General features: G+C 34.8%; 1 protein-coding gene and 1 pseudogene across 1 annotated transcript in view; both read left to right on the top strand.

The window, feature by feature from the left end:
- LOC105304661 (inactive heparanase-2) overlaps nt 1-17,623 on the top strand; it is a gene marked incomplete at its 3' end in the record, with an annotated part of 440,017 nt that overhangs the window by 145,244 nt on the left and 277,150 nt on the right. The gene's annotated exons all lie outside the window — the stretch shown is intronic.
- Nucleotides 3,780-4,645, top strand: LOC105304606 (annotated as a pseudogene).

Raw genomic sequence — 17,623 nt, 5'->3', positions numbered from 1 at the left:
GTGGTGCATAAACACATTTGTTATGCTCAGCCTTGACTGTTTGTTATGTGAGGGATGAGAAGACCCAACGGAGATTTCACTGTGTAGTCATAGTCTCTCTGTTTCTCTCTCTTTATTATAGATAGCCATTTAATTTTCTAGTAATGTAAAGTGACTTTGATTTATGTTTTAAAAAATAGTACTTACATAAGAGTTTCCACAGTAGTAACTTTATGAAAGTTAGAGAATGTTAATTATAAGAAATCAAACAATATAGCTGTGGGGATCCAGACGGTACAGATTACCCAAAAGGCAAACTAAGCATATGCTTAGGGTGCTAGTGAAAATAGGTACACTAGATTTTTGAAAAAGAATTAATATCTTTTTTTTAAGGTATAAAAGTGGCCACTGTGGGGAAAACCAGAAATATATTAGGCTTTCCTATACTTTTTTTTCCTTTACAGGTTAGTACTGTTTTTATTTTGAATTGCATAGAGGGAGATGTGTAGGGAGGAAGAAGTCCCTAATTTTCAGTCCTGTGAAGGTCTTAGTCTATAATCTGAAAAAAAAAAAAAAAATCATTATTCAAGACAGTAGTAAATGAGTCATATATGTAATAGACTTGTTTCCAGTATTCTTTAAAGGCCCAGAATTCTTGAATACATCAGACACTCCTCCTCTTACTTCTAGCACCTGGTCAATTTGGAAAGACACCCACCATAATTGGGTTGTATCTGAACTCTCCTAAGTTAAAATCTTATGAGGCATCTATCCGAAACAAGTGGCAGTTTGGGGTCACTAGTGGTTACTCAACTGAATCATCATCCAAATATTTTACTTTATTTGCTTTACCAGTTCATTATTTAAATTATTTCCCCCCTAAACTTAGAGTCTGTCTGAGGCTTGACCACATGTGAAGTTTGACATTTTAAAGGTCAGCTGGTTTGAGTTATTTGTATGTAAGAGTCAACAGATTTGTTTTTTTTTCTTTGTAAACAGGGAAATGTCTATTGTTCTTTCCACTTGAAAAACTAAATAAAACATACAAATATTTCATGAGCTTTCCTCAGACTTTCCCAGAAAGAGTCTGTATTTGTGTTGAGACAAAGTACAGGGAAGTTGCAACTTCAGATGGTTTGGAAACAATTCATATTGCAATAGCTGAAGGGTTAGATAAGGAGAAACTCGTGGAAGGAAGATTTCCACTGGTTTAAGTGGAGATAAGAAAATATAACTTCTTAGTTTCTGCGTTATAGCAGTCTACAGTATTATAAACTCCAATGCAGAACCTCATTTGGGACATGGCTGGGGTATGTGCTAAGCTGTTTCTGGGATATTCTGTTGTTTCTTAGCTTAGACCAGCTTCAGTATCCATATCATTTTTTTTTCATTTTCTTTTTTTAATAAAAATATTGAGTTAACTTGGTTAATAAGATCAAATAAATTTCGAGTAAATTTCAATGTGATATGCATCATATATATCGCATTGTGTGTTCACCACTCAAAGTTAAATTTCCTTCCGTCACCAAATATTTGACCCCTTTTACTCCTATCTACCTCCCCTTTTTGAACTTAAGCCTCCATAGAAACTGCTAGCTAAAAGCTCAAAAGAAAACATTTTGGATTCTACTACCTTCTCCTAACTGCTCTTCCTTCTAAAGATTGGTTCACATTGCAGAGGATGAACTTCTTAGAATGCAAATCAGATTATACACTCTCTTGCATAAAAATCTAACTTTTTTCCATAGCCTGGAAGAGCCCTTCCTGATCTGGACCCTAACCTCAAAAGATTTAGATGTCAGCTGAGTTGAGAGAGGAGGGTCAGAGAGGGAGTGGACCAAGGAAGCGTGGCCATTGGTTGATAGAAAAGCTGTAGTTAAAACAACAGTAACAAAAACAACAAAAACACCACTGTTTAACTCTCGTCTCTTTTTGTCACCCTGGCAGCTTTCATATTGCTACCTCTGAAGTCTTTTCATTATAATATTAGCTGTAGTTGGTTCGCTACTGGCGCCTTTTAAAAAATGTGGTACTTTGGTAGAATATACTCAGGGGAGGGAACTGCATTCCTTTCTCTCTCACCTTGCTCTGCTTCAGTCTGGTCCCTTTCTGTTTTCTCTACTTCATCTCTTTTTTTCAGTTACTTTAATTTGTCAAGCTATTTCTGGCCTCACAACCTTCACACAAGCTGTTCCTTCTGTCTGGAAACTCTTCCTCCCTCTCTTGGCCCGGCCAGCTTTTAGTAATCCTTTAGAACTCAGTATAAAGTCCTCATCAAAGAGGACTTCCTATGAATGATTGAATGAGAGATACAAAGAGGAACAATGCAGAGTACTAGCCCTCAAGGTGCAAGTAATACTGCTGGGATGATAGGTTCTGAATTCATGAAAGGGTTATTGATATAGACAGCAAGTTAAGAGACCTGGGTGCTTAGAATGGGTAGCAAACATTTTTAGCTGAGGTTTTTGTTACAGACTTCATGGAGTAGGGTAGGTTTTGAAGAGAACTTGAAGGATGGTAATATTTGTGTAGGTGTAAGAGAGGGGCACAAGAAAATGGAAGAATTTTCTTGTTGGGGAGAAGTGAATAAGGGAATTGGATTAGAGTGGAGAAACTGAATAGAAAAGGGAATCATTGAACTTTAGATGAAAGAGACTTTATATTCAGATTCATATGACTTTAATTGTCATGTGTCGTGTTATGAATGTTCATATTTTTTACTTAATTTATATTTATCCTAGTATATGTAAACATTATTACTTATCTTTGTATTCTAGATAAAGAAACATGTTCTTAGAAGTTAAGTGACTTGTCCAAGATCACATAATTAGCAAGTAGCAGGAACTGGTATTTTAACCCCTTATCTCCTTACTTGGAGTCCAGTATTCTTTCAGTTTTCCCATGCTGCTACTTACAGACAGTCCCCAAACAATCTTGAATTGGAAATAGATTGTATAGAACCTGAATGTGAAATTTGAACTTTCTTTTTTAGGCAACAATACCAATTAAAGATATTTTGATCAGAGGAATTACATTATGAAAGTAATATTTTAGGAAGATAATTCTGGCAGGCATATATGCAGGATAGGTGAGAAATGGGAGAGTCTGTTGACAGAGATACTAGTAAGGAAGGTATTGCAGTAATCTAAGCATGAGGTAACAAGGGGCCTTATCTGGAAATTGGAAAAATGAAAAGCAAGTTATGAATAATATTAGGAAGAGGATCAAAGAAAATACAACAGGCAGGAAAGAGAATCCAAGAGAGAGCACAAGGTTTGGAGTCATCTAGGAGAATAGTTTACTTCTATTAAAATAGAAAGGGAAACTAGAGATCATCATTGATTTGGAGGAAAATATAATGAAACTAGGTTATTCATATGATGGTAGCAAGACATATAATTGGAAATGTTCTGCAGGCATCTTAAAATATGATTGGAACTTGGGAGATAAGTCAAGACTTAATTAATAGTTGATTTAATTAGCACTTGGCTAATTAAGAGGGTAGCAAATGTCATAAGTGTAGATGAAATCTCTAGGAGTAAGAGGGCTTTGATAGAGACAAGAGCAGAGGACTGGGAACAGATCCTTGGGGAGTACTACCATATAGAGGGAAGAAGGGGAAGAGGTACCTTAAATACAGATAGTAGAATGATTAGAGAGTAGGAGAACCAGACTAAAGGAATACTATGGAAAGGAAGGAAGGTGCTTTAAGAAATCACTGCACTCTGCTTGATCATCCAGGTGAGAGGGGCAGAAGAGAGGCTCGTAGAATTATAAAGCTGTCTGTAGAGATTTGAAAAATGGCAACGAATGAAAATGTCGGTATCTTTAGTTCAGCATCCTTGGCTGTAGAGTATACAGATTTATTTTTACCTGAGAACCCTCTGCAAGAACCATTTAAAAATGCTTGAAACTGTATGTTAGATAATTATACCCCAGTTTACAACATGAGGATCTCTGATAGTTCATGAGGCCCTTTATTTCTTGTTGTTTACCTAGATTTTTGTTTCGATTTATACCTTACATGAAAAAGCACAAAATTCAAAAGGATAAACCAGAAGCATGGGAAAACCAATGGAAATGCTTTAAATTACTTCTCTTTAATCACCTTGTACCCAACTTCCTTCAATTTGTGGAACTTATTATTTTACAGAGTATTTAAATATTCCTTATGATTGGGAAAGAATGCCAAGATGGTATATGCTTTTGGCAAGACGCTTTGTTTGTACAGTGATTGAGGATACTTGGCACTATTTCCTGCATAAGCTATTATACCACAAAAATATGTAAGTATATTCATAAAATTCATTATAAGTTTCAGGCTCCATTTGGCATGGAAGCTGAATATGCACATCCCCGGAAGCCCTAATTCTTGGAACTGGATTTTTCACTGGACTCATGCTTTTATGTGAACATGTAGTTCTTCTTTGGGCATGAGTGACCATTCATTTGCTAGAAACTGTTGATGTACACAGTGGTTAAGATATTCCACTCAATCCATAAAATCTCATCTCTTTCTGTGCTGGTTCATGGCATGATTTTTACCACATGAACTTCATTGGAAACTATGCTTTAACATTTACATGGTGTGGTGGAATTTTTGGAACAGATTCAGTTTATTGCCTACACTGAAAAAATGAAGAAAGTTGAGAAAAAGACTAAATAAATATCTTGGCAAACCTTCCCGAAGATATACATTTTCCTGAATTAAAACTAGTAGCTAACATTGCTTCTGGGGAGCAGAAAAAAACATGTGTCTTGGCTGTTAAGTAATAAAGAAAAATTAACATTTCTTTTCCTAGTGGGAACTTTTTTTATTTTCCATTCGAGTTCTGTATGTGTAGAAATAAGTAAGGAGGTTTTAAAGGCCACGTTGCTAACCTTACAAAAAGATTTTACATAATGGAAGAATTATTAATCTATGTCTTTTATCTCAGTAATGTCATAGGCCCGAAGTTGAAATTGGTCTTTAAATATTTTAAATACATAGGCCATTTCAAAAACTCTGCATAGCATATTTTGGCCTTATATTGAATTTTAAACATTTTTTAGGATTTCCCTAAAGATCAAAATATGGGTTGAATGACATCGATTGATACAATGTGAAGGAGGTTGCAAAATCAGGAATAGTCAATACCAAGAATTTACACTCTTGCCTAGTGCTGACCAGTGGGGTGAATCTTTCCTTGAGAAGTCCTTTTGGAATACAATGTACTACTGGCATCTGTAAATTAAGGCAATTCTGAATTTACGTAAGTAGAATGTTTTAGTTTAAAGGTTTCCAAGTTTCTTGAATTTGTTTAAAAATGAAGCTTTATTTCTGCTATTTACCATTTAATTTTTGAAAATCAGGTTTTTATTATACTTAAAGCTATAGCTTGAAACTTTGTGAACTGACTTGGTGTATTTGCACATTATTGAAATAAGTGTGATTTTTTTTTTTTGGTCTAAAAAAATCAGTGTAATTAGCAATGTGGCAATTTCAGGTGTTTGATACCTAAAGATAATATGGTATCAAAGTTATTATTAAAACAATAATCAAATTGTTAGCTAGGAAAAGGGACAAAATGAAAGTAATGCTAACAAATACCAAATAGCTCAATTTAATTACATTTCAATAAATGAATTTATTTTATTTTTTATTATTAAAAGTCATTGGGGTGACATTGATCAACAAAATCCAATGAGTTTCAAGTGTTTCAAGTATATATTACTTGATGTGTTCACCACCTATAGTTAGATTTCCTTCCATCACCACATATTTGACCCCTTTTACCATTATCTGCCTCCCCCATATTCCCCTTCCCTCTGGTAACCACTAGTCCACTGTCTATGTCCATGAGTCTGTTTATTTGTCATGTTTGTTTGTTGCTTTTAGATTTATATACCACATATGAATGATATCATGTGGTTTTCAACTTTTTCTGTCTGACTTATTTCGCTTAGCATGATTATCTCAAGATACATCCATGTTGTCGCAAATGGCTGTATTTCATCTCTTTTTCTAGGTGAGTAATATTCCATTGTATGTACGCACCATATCTTCTTTATCCAGTCATTTATTGTAAGACACTTTGGATGCTTCTATGTGCTGGCCACCATGAATAATGCTGCTACGAACATTGGAGTGCTTATATCTTTTTGGATAAATGTTTTCAAGTTTTTTTGGGTAAATACCCAGAAGACGGATTGCTGAATCATATGGTAATTCAATTTTTAGTTTTTTGAGAGACCTCCATACTGTTTTCTATAGTGGCTGTACCAATTTGCAGTCCTACCAGCAGTGTATGAGGGTTCCTTTCTCTCCATATCCTCTTCAACACTTGTTATTACTTGTCCTGTTAATGATAGCTATTCTAATAGGTATGAGATGGTATCTCATTGTGGTTTTGATTTGCATTTCTCCAATAGCTAGTGAAGTTTAGTATACTTTCATACGTCTGTTGGCCATTTGTATGTCTTCTTGGGAGAAGTGTCTGTTCAGATTCTCTGCCTATTTTTTAATCAGATTGTTTGTGTTATTTTTTGTTATTGGATTCTATGGGATCTTTGTATATTTTGGATATTAGGCCCTTATCAGAGACATTGTTTGTAAATATATTCTCCCATTTGGATGGTTGCCTTTTCGCATTGTTGATGGTTTCTTTGCTGTGCAGAAGCTTTTTAGTTTGATATAGTCCCGTTAATTTATTTTTGCTTTTACTTGCCTTGCCTTTGAGGTCCAATTCATAAAATCCTCTTTAAGTTCAAGGTCCACGAGCTTAGCACCTGTTTTTTTTTTCTATGCAATTTATGTTTCAGGTCTTATATTCCGGTCTTTAGTCCTTTTTGAGTCAATTTTGGTTTGTGGTGATAGACAACAGTCTAATTTCATTCTTTTGCAAGTGGCTTTCCAGTTTTTCCAGCAACATTTATTGAAGAGGCTTTTCTTTCTCCTTTGTATGATTTTGGCTCCTTTGCCAAAAATTATTTTCCCATATAAATGGGAGTTTACTTCTGGACTCTCAATTGTGTTCCACTGAGCTGTGTGTCTGTTTTTCTGCCAATACCATACTGTTTTGATTATCGTTGCTTTGTAGTATAATTTGAAGTTGGACAGAGTGATACCTCCAGTCTTGTTCTTTTTTCTCAGGATTGCTTTGGCTATTTGGGGTCTTTTGTGCTTCCATACAAATCTGATGCTTTTTTGTTCTATTTTAAAAAATGCTGATGGGATTTTGATAGGGATTGCATTAAATCTGTATAATGCTTTAGGAAATAAGGTATTTTAACTATGTTGATTTTTCCAGTCCAAGAACATGGCATATCTTTCCATTTCTTTGTGTCTTCTTCAATTTCTTTTAATAGTGCCTTGTAGTTTTCATTGTATTAGTCTTTCACATATTTTGTTAGGTTTATTCCTAGGTATTTTATTCTTTTTGTTGCAATTGCAGAAGGGATTTTTTTCATTTCTTTTTATGACAGTTTGTTATTAAAGTATGGGCATGCGATAGCTTTTTGAACATCGATTTTGTAGCCTGAAAATTTGCTGTATTTCTTTATTATTTCTTGTGTTTTAGCGGAGTCTTCATGGTTTTCTATATAGAGAATCATGTTATCCGTAAATAGTGACAGTTTGACTTCTTCATTTCCTTTTTGGATGTCTTTTATATCTTTCTCTTGCCCAATTGCACTTGCTAGGACTTCTAATATTATATTGAATAATAGTGGAGATAGAGGACAGCTTTGCCTTGTTCCTGATCTTAGAGGACAAGTTTTTAATATTTCATCGTTCAATGTAATGCTTCCTGAGGGTTTGTCATATATGGCCTTTATTATGTCAAGGTACTTTTTTTCTATACCTATTATAATAAATATTTTAATCATAAGTCAGTGCTGTATCTTGTCAAAGACTTTTTCTACATCTATTGATATAATATATGATTTTTATTCTTTATTTTGTTTATAAGGCATATCATATTAATCGATTTGTGTATGTTAAACCATCCCTGTGTCCCTGGGATGAAGCCCACTTCATCATGGTGTATAATCTTTTTAATGTGGTGTTGTATTTGATTTGCTAGTGTCTTATTTAGGATTTTTACGTCTGTGTTCATGAGAGATACTGGTCTATAGTTTTCTTTTTTGGGGTGTTATCTTTACCAGGTTTTGGAATCAGGGTAATGGTCTCACAAAAGGAGTTAGGAAATATCACCTCCTCTTTGATTTTTTAGAAGAGTTTGAGAAGAATAGGTATTTAATCTTCTTTGAATGTTTGGTAGAATTCACTGGTGAAGCCATCTGGTCCTGGACTTTTACTTTTTGATAGGTTTTTAATAATTGTTTCAATTTCCATACTGCTAATTGATTTATTTAGCTTTTCCAGTTTTTCATGATTCAGTCTAGGAAGGTTGTATATTTCTAAGAATTTATCCATTTCTTGAGGTTATTAAATTTTGGTATTATATAATTTTTCATAGTTTTCTTGTATGGTCTTTTGTATTTCTGTGGTATGTGTCTTCTCTTTCATTCGTGATTTTGTTGACAATAAACTAATTTGTTTTTAATGTGTAACAGCTGTTTTCCTCCAAAGAGCTTAGGTCTCTGTACAGGAAACTGTAAATAATGATGCTTGTATTACATATTCATGGGAAGGAAAATAGAAAATAACTGGAAAGTAAAATAAAACAAAAAATTAGGAAAGGATAAGCAGTTGAGAGAAGAGCAAAGTCAGAATTTAGGAAGGTGATGGTCACAAGTTCCTGGACAGGCGCTGAAGCGGGGAGAAACTTGTGTGGATTTATTGAGCTCTGCAGGTGTTCCTCATTTATAATAGACATGTTCTTCTCAAGTAGTGTGAACATTCACCTGTGTTTTCCATTGACTTATATTATAATGTGAAATATTTTATCTCCACCCAGCTTGCTAAGTCATTACCTTTTTCTTGATCTTTGGCTCCTAGTTTATAAAGGCATTTCTTAAGCCTTCTTCCAGTTCACACAATCTATGGTTCTATGACTTACTCATTTGGAAACTGCCACCATTGATATTCTTCACCTAAAGAATCATTTTGACACCTTTTTTGAAAGTCTTTATGTTTCCCGTTGAGTCATGGAATGCCTTTACTGAGAAAAAGGCTATATAGAGTCATTTATACCCATCCTTTTCTATTTCTTTTTTTTCTGTTTTATTTATTTCATTTTTTAGATTCCACATATAAGTGAGAACATATGGTCTTTGTTTAACTTATTTCACTTAGCATAATACCTTCTAGTTCTATCCATGTTGGAGCAAATGGTAAGATTTCATTCTTTTTTATGATTGAGTAATATTCCATTGTATATATGTACTACCTCTTCTTTATTCAGTTGTCTGCTGTTGGGCACTTAGATTGCTTCCATATCTTGGCAATTGTAAATGGCTCTGCAGTGGACATAGGGGTGCATATCTCTTTTCAAATTATTGTTTTGGATTTCTTCGGACAAATATCCAGGAGTGGAATTGCTGGGTCATGTGGTAGTTCTATTTTTAATTTTTTGAGGAACCTCCAAAATGTTTCCATAGTGGCTGTACCAGTTTGCAGTCCCACCAACAGTGCATGAGGATTCTGTTTTCTTCATATCCTCGTCAACACTTGTTTGTTGATTTACTGATGAGGGTCATTCTGACAGGTGTGAGGGTGATATGTTTTTAATTTACATTTCTCTGATGATTAGTGATATTGAACATCTTTTCATATGTTTATTGGCCATCCGTGTGTCCTCTTTGGAGAAATATCTATTCAGGTCCTCTGTCCATTTTTTAAAATGGACTGTTAGTTTTTTTTTTTTATGTTAAGTTGTGTGAGTTCTTTATAAATTTTGTATATTAACCTCTTACTGGATGTTTTATTGCCGAATATCTTCTCCCATTCAGTAGATTGTCTTTCCATTTTGTTAACTGTTTCCTTTGCTGTGCAAAAACTTTTTAGTTTGATGCAGTCTAATTTGTTTATTTTTTCTTTTGTTTCCCTGTATTACTTGATGTTTCTACATTTCTCGTCATTCATGTGGTTGGTACATACAAAACAAATACAAAAGAAGGTGGCACACAAGTGAATATGAGGATGAGTGAGATGAAAAGTGGGAACACAATTTAATAACACAAATGAGTTCTTAATGCTGAAAACAAATAAGCAAAGAAAGGATACTGGAAGAAAACACTCTAAAATGTAATAATGGTTATCTGCAGGTATAGGAATTATGGATTATTTATTTTTATGTTTATACCTTTTTCCCTTTGCTTTTTGTATTGTCTAATTTTAACTTTTACAATCATAAAAAATAGTGATAGCAGTGTCTTAATAGTTTATTAAGTTTACCCCAAAGGGCTTTCATATGATGGAAATTTAATAGTTTACCCCAAAGGGCTTTAATATGATGGAAGTTTAATAAGTCTATCTTGATTGTTTATTGACTGATCTTTAATCAAAGGAATGGAAATTATGTGCTGTGGAGAAATCATGCTGTGTGGGTCTTTAAGGTGACTACCAGTATTCTACAAGGGTAATCAAGGTGAGTCAGATTCTGAGCCCAACAAACATTCACAGGGAATGTACTCTGTAATATAAAAGAGATCTACAAAGATGAGCATGAATTCCAGGAGCTAACACTCCATTTAGGGAAAATGAGAAACGTATATATCCAACTGCAATTTAAAGAGGACAAATTCATGCTTTATTAGAGGTAAAGAGCTGTGGGACTACAGATGAGGGATAGATTAGCTCTGCACTGGGTAGTAGAGGAATACATTTTAATATTCTCTTTGCAGATTGTTTCATAATTTGTATTTCCCAAATTTACTCACTTTTAACCCACCTTTACAATTTCCCCCTTATCTGCTTACTATTTTTATAGTTGATCCATCTTTTTAACTTTAATAATTCAAAAATGAATTAAGAAAGTATACTTTATCTTAATACTATAAATGGAAAATCAGGTCAGTTGCCATAAAAAGACAGTAACTGAAAATAAAGACAGTATATACAAAATAGTGTCGTTAAATTCTGTCTAGGTAGTGTTGCTTATTCCTTGGCTCTGAGTCTGAGTTCTTGTGAAAAGAACCTTAGCAAGTGTTGGAGAGATGCTAATGATATATTAGCATGACACTGAGACTTGCTTCTTAACAAATCAGAAAACTAGAAAAAGAATAGAAAATGGCATGGCTTTCTCACTATGTGATTCAGTGCTATATGATGATTTCTCTTACTACTCATGGTACCAGTTTCACTTTTTTGGAAGTACTTGGGGAATCAATAGTCTAGTGAATCAGTGGTCCAATTTAGGTTTTAACAGACATGATCTCAATAGAAAAGTGGCATATTTCGTGGAAGAAGTGGTGTTTGAGACTTGGTTGATAGAGTCTGAGGCAAGGATATTCCCTTGGAAAGACTATGCACAGAAGCATACTGGTTCTATGGTGACAGTAGAAAGAGGAGAAGGAGAGAGACTTACTCCTAGTTAACAGTCTTATTATTCTGCCCCCAGAACTCAATTTTGGGTTCAGATAGAAGGATGAATTGAATGCCAACTTTTCTGTATTTCTATTGCTTTCTTTCTGGTTATTTCCATCTAGATGAAGGCCTCCACCTGCAATCATCTGAGTCTACTTCAGACTATAAATGCCTCTGCAGATGTGAATCATGGGTGCCTGTTTTAATGTAGATGGCATTTATATATTAGAAATGGACTTCACTGGTGGGGTTTGCTGTTTATCAGCTTCAGAAATACAACCTCTCAAATGTAAATCATTGAACACATTAGTATCATTTCACAAAACATCTTGGGCACCAACAGTGCTTTGATGCTTTGAAATCCAAGATAAATGCCATCAGTCAAGATAGAAAGTGATTATTTCTTTATGGGTTAAACCTTTGAAGAGATATGGGTGTTGGACTTGGCAGCACATCAGCAGCCACTGCGACTCCTTTCCCACTGGCCATTTTTTTTTTCAGAGATAATTTTGACAAGAGACTGGAGAGAATCCCTCTCAGTTCTCTAGGGAATGTGAAATTGCTAGGTTTATAAGATTTATCTCGTTTGCCTCAGAAAAGCCCAGCTTTAAGTTTGCTAAGAATTATAATTTGAGCAGAATAAAAAGTAATAACAAAACCACTCCCTTAGAATGTATAAACTCACATCTCATGTTAATGTTCACAAAACATGATCAATATCCTAGTCACCCTCCTTTTGGTATAATGATAATAAATATACTATATGCCATATTTTTAATGCCTTCTCTGCTTACGATATGCCAGACTCTGTTTTTCACTTCACATACATTATTTCTAATCTTCACATCAATTCTGTAAAGTAGATATTTTTCCCATTTTCAGATGGAGAAACTGAGGTTCTTGTGGAACTGACCAAGGTCACAGCTAGAAGTAGTAGAAACTGGTACCTCCTAACTCTACAAGTTTGTGTCTTTAAATTAGGTTCCTAAATTTGACCTGATATACTAGGTGAGGTGTGATAGGAATATAATCCTGTAGAAATACTATAAACTTTTAATATTAATAAAACTTAAGTTTACATTTTCCTCTCTCTTCCTTCATACCCCTGTGGCATATAAACAGCACATAAGCATAAGAAGCTGTTAGAGCACAGGACTTAGAGTCAGACAGATCTGGTTTGAGTCCAGTTCCATCACTTACTAATTCTCATATTTGGCAAGAAAGTTAATCTCTCTAGTACTCAGTTTCTTTAAATCAAGTTTAATAACAGTGCCTGTTTCTTGAGGTTATTATTATTAAATGGGACAAGATAATTTGTACATTGCCTAGCATGTAGTAAATGCTCAATAATGGCATGAATAATAATCATTATTCATTTATTTAACTGAGGTTTGACTTTTACTATTGCATCAGCTTCTCTTTTGTTTCATAGTTCTCAGTGTGATCTCTTTTTCCTTGCATATTCTTTTTCAACTTCATTATCTATTTGGCTAATCCTGACATTGACTTGTTCTTCACAATGCCCAGCCAGGTTGTACAAATGTGTTAAAAATGTAGTATGCAAATTACATGACCTGGTGTAGCTATTGTATATATATATATATAAGTGTATATGAATGTGTATGTGTTTGAGTATGTGAGTGGTGACATATATAGAGACAATGAAAGACCTCTGAGACACTAGCCTTATAGGGCATTTTGTTAACAGCCCTAGTGATCTCTTGGGAATCCAGATCCATCTTTAAAAGGCTAAACTTTCTGGAAGATCTGTGACTCAGATTTTATAAGCTTATAGGGAGCAAATGCTGGAAGAAGAGGCAGCCCCTCCAGCTGCTCCCTTTCTTCTCTCTGCAGATGTGAACACTTTCCACAAACCCCTGTATGAAATCTGGGAGAAGCAGAAGGGGAACTGTCGAGCTGTTTATTTTATTGCAAACAGAGGTTAAGAGAGTCTTTTCTGAATATTTTTTTTTGATGCTAAAAATGAAATCTTATATTACTTGGCCAATATGTTTATTTTGAGGGGATTTAAGATTTAACTACCTTGAATTGTATCTGTTCATGACATGCCTACACGATCTTCTTAAAGCCCAAGCACTCTAATGCCACAATTGGGAAAAGCTGCTAAGGAAGTGAGGAGAGGAAGAGTCAGACTCAAGAATGAGAAGCTGCATTATTTATGGAGCATGTGGAATTAGAAAACCATATTCATGTTAAAGGAACTTAGATAAATCAGGTATTTGACGATGATCTCAGGCAAAGATGACCTTGTTCATTCTTATCACAATGAGGATGGCCCTTTCAAGAGGACTGAAAATATTCCAATCTGAATTTATTACCATGGCCTGTTATAAGGTCTAAGATGCTAATTTCGTGGCTTCATGCTGTAACATTCTTCCTCATTCAGTTTTTGCCAGTGCCCTAGCTTTTTTTATTACAAAAATTCAGAGTTCATTCCCACTTCAGGGATTTCGTACTTATTGTTCCTTCTCATTGAAATATTTTACCTCCAGATGTTGTCATAGTTGCCTCCTTCTCATCAGTAGGGCCTGAGGTCAAATGTTGGCTCCTCAGAGAGGCCTCCTTTGACAATTGCTATTTGCTTCCCAGTATTCCTTCTCCCTTTCTTTCTTTGTTAGGCACCTTGGCACATAGCTGAACGACTATATTACCCAGGGTCCATTGCAACTGGGTGTTTCCCTGTAACTAAGTTCTGACTAATAAAATGTAAGCCAAAGTGTAATGTGGTGCTTTGAAACAATTCCTAAAAGAAAGGAAGTGCACCTTTCTTTTTCCCCCTCTATTCTGTTCTCTCGAATACCAGCTGGTGACTGGGATCTAGCAGCTATATTTAATCATGAGAAAAGGAGCATTCACTAGTTATGGTGAAGCAGAGATCTGGAAAGCTTGAATTGCCGATGAATTTGTGAATCTTTAAAGAAGCTCTGAGTTTTCTACTTTCAGGCTTCATTTAAATGAGAGAGAAGTAAACTTTATCTCATTTAAAGCTTGCTATTTTTAATTCTTTCTTGTATATTCAGCCAAACCTATGCCAAACCAATTTAAAGTATCCCTCTCCTGCCTGTACATGTCATGTTCTATCATACCATTAGTCTCTGGTTGGTATTCTTTATGGCACTTTTTAACAATTGGAAATTCAAATTTCTTTATTGTTTGTCGCCCATCTAGAATGTAAGGTCTGTGAGGGAAAGACCTTATTGTTGTTTTTTTTTTTTTCACTATGGTGGCACTCAATAAAAAATTTGTTGAGTGAATGAAATCTGTAGGCTAAAATTCCTGCTACTCGTATCAGTATTTGTCTCTGCAATTTTGCTTCTATGGCTGACTAGTCTTCATGTGAATCACACCTTTCTTTGGATATAGTAATGTATTTAAATAGTTCTTTCTAGACTTAGAGATTTACATATTATTGATGCTTTGATCAATCAAGTATTTAATACTCAATTTCTAACCTTCATTTCTAATTTTGTTTTGAAGAGGGGGTACCCATTATCATCTGTAAGTACTTAAAAAGATCAAATTTGAGTTATTATTAGTTTCCTTACAAAGAAAACCTAAACTATACATAAATTTTAAATAAGGTAGAAAATTCTGTGTTTTTTAATTGTATTCACTTCATAACTGTTGCCTAAACTAGAATGAAAAGTTTTTATTTCATTTATTTCTCACCGATGTGCTTAATGGGACAAGGTTGGTACTTTGTAGATTTGTGCTCCCAGGATCCTAGCAGCTACATATTACTGATTGGTATTTGGCTTGCTATTTCTTTTGACCACATGCAAAAAACCCCTACATAAATCTCCCTAAAAGTGAGTGAAAGCAATCACTAGTGTTACAAGAGAATGTTTAAAATACTTTGCAAGTAGTGAGACACCAAGGGACACTTGTTAACTTTGAAATTTCTAATGTTTTAAGGGAAGAAAATTAGGAACTACCTAGTACCAAATGGTATTAGTGAATCTCTGAGATGCGGTGATAAAATACTATGCCCTGTACTCACAGAGGTGAGAATGAGACCTCTGTATCCATTAGGGTAAGGGTGGATTGTGAAAGATAAAAAAGATTCATGGGTTTTTTTTTTTTTGGAGAGAAGTGGGTGGCAAGGAAGATTTTTGAGAGTAGAAGGGAATGTAGAAAGAATGAAAGAGGATATTATTGCAAGTACAGAGCTCGAGAACTCTCCCCCAAAAGACTCCTCAGCATTCACCCAGGGCTGGCACTTAGGTGCTCAGCAAATGGTGAATTGAGTAGAAAAAGCATAGCCTGTGTCCTCTGTGTGGGCACCATCAGGCTACACCTTATCTCATGTTTCAAAATGAAGGAAGCAGTCTCTTTTATTATATTCCTTCATATGAATAAATAGGCTTTCTAAACCAAAGTTACAAAAGCTGTTAAAATCTATTTGAAGATTTCCTTTATATCAGAGCAAAGTAAAAACAAGAAATAAAGAAACTTCAAAAATGTCAGAAAGTGATTTCAAACAATTGGTGATTTTAAAGCTCATTATATTTTCCTTATTGCTGTTAGTATTATCATTTTTTTAGGAAACCTTGACATATAGCTATTATGGGTGTTTGAATCAGGAATATTTTTAGTGACATATTTGGTGTCACTAGAGATCCCAATAGAATGGAAAAGGGAATGGAAATTTCAGGCTTTCCCACTTTACTGCTCATAGGCATTTCCAAACACTTAGTTTGCTATTCCTCCCACCCTATATTCCTTTTTTTTGGTATGTTTTTTCTTTTCTTTTTTATTTTTAAATTAAGTTTATTGGGGTAACATTGGTTAATACAATTATATAATTTTCAAGTGTACATTATAATTTAACATCTATGTTTTCTATTGTGTGCTTACCACCCAAAGTCCAGTTTCCTTCAACTACCATATATTTGATCCCTTTTACCCACTTTACCCTCCCCCTGTCCCCCTATATTTAACCCCCTTTACCCTGTCTACCTCCCACCTCCTTCCCCACTCCACTAGTAACCACTAGTCTATAGTTCTCTGTTAACCACCAGTCTATAGACCATGTCCATGAGTCTCTGTTTGATTGTCCTCTTCATTTGTTGCTTTTAGGTTTATATCCCACATATAAGTGATACCATGTGATTTTCAACTTTTTCTGTCTGGCTTATTTTGCTTAGCATGATTATCTCAAGGTCCATCCAGGTTGTCGCAAATGACAGTATTTCATCTCTTCTTATGGCTGAGTAATATTCTATTGTATATATATACCATCGCTTCTTTATCCAATCATCTATCATAGGACACTTCGGTTGCTTCCATGTCTTGGCCACTGTGAATAACACTGCTGTAAACATCGGTGTACAAATATCTTTTTGGATATGGGTTTTTAAGTCTTTGGGGTAAATACCCAATAGAGAGATTGCTGGATCATATGGTACATCAATTCTCAGTGTTTTGAGCAACCTCCTTACTGTTTTCCAGTGGCTGTACAAATTTGCAGTCCCACCAGCAGTGTATGAGGGTTCCTTTTACTCTACATCCTCTTCAACATTTGTTATTACTTGTCCTGTTGATTATAGCTATTCTAACAAATATGAGATGGTATCTCATTGTGGTTTTGATTTGCATTTCCCTAATAGCTAGAGATATTGAGCATCTTTTTAAACATTTGTTGGCCATTCGTATGTCCTCTAGGGAGAAGTGTCTGTTCAGGTCCTCTGCCCACTTTTTGATTGGATCATTTGTTTTTTTGTTGTTATTGAGTTGTATGAGTTCTTTGTCTATTTTGGATATTAGGCCCTTATCGGAGACGTTGCTTGCAAATATATTTTCTCATTCAGATGGTTCTCTCTTTACTTTGTTGACAATTTCTTTTGCTGAGCAGAAGCTTTTTAGTTTGATGTAGTCACATTTATTTATTTTAGCTTTTACTTGCCTTGCTTTTGAGGTCAAATTCATAAAATCCTCTTTAAGTCCAAGATCCTTGCACTTCTTTCCTATGTTTTCTTCTGTGCATTTTATTGTTTCAGGTCTTATATTTGGGTCCTTAATACATTTGGAGTTAATTTTGGTGTGTAGTGATAGACAACAGTCTATTTTCATTCTTTTGCAGGTGGCTTTCCAGATTTCCCAGCACCATTTATTGAAGAGGCTTTCCGTTCTCCACTGAATGTTTCCCCCCCC

This window comes from Pteropus vampyrus, unplaced genomic scaffold (assembly GCF_000151845.1).
Source record: "Pteropus vampyrus isolate Shadow unplaced genomic scaffold, Pvam_2.0 Scaffold348, whole genome shotgun sequence".
NCBI classification, from domain to species: domain Eukaryota; kingdom Metazoa; phylum Chordata; class Mammalia; order Chiroptera; family Pteropodidae; genus Pteropus; species Pteropus vampyrus.
The sequence above is the reverse complement of the archived record's forward strand: the minus strand, read 5'-3'. Positions and strand labels throughout refer to the sequence as shown.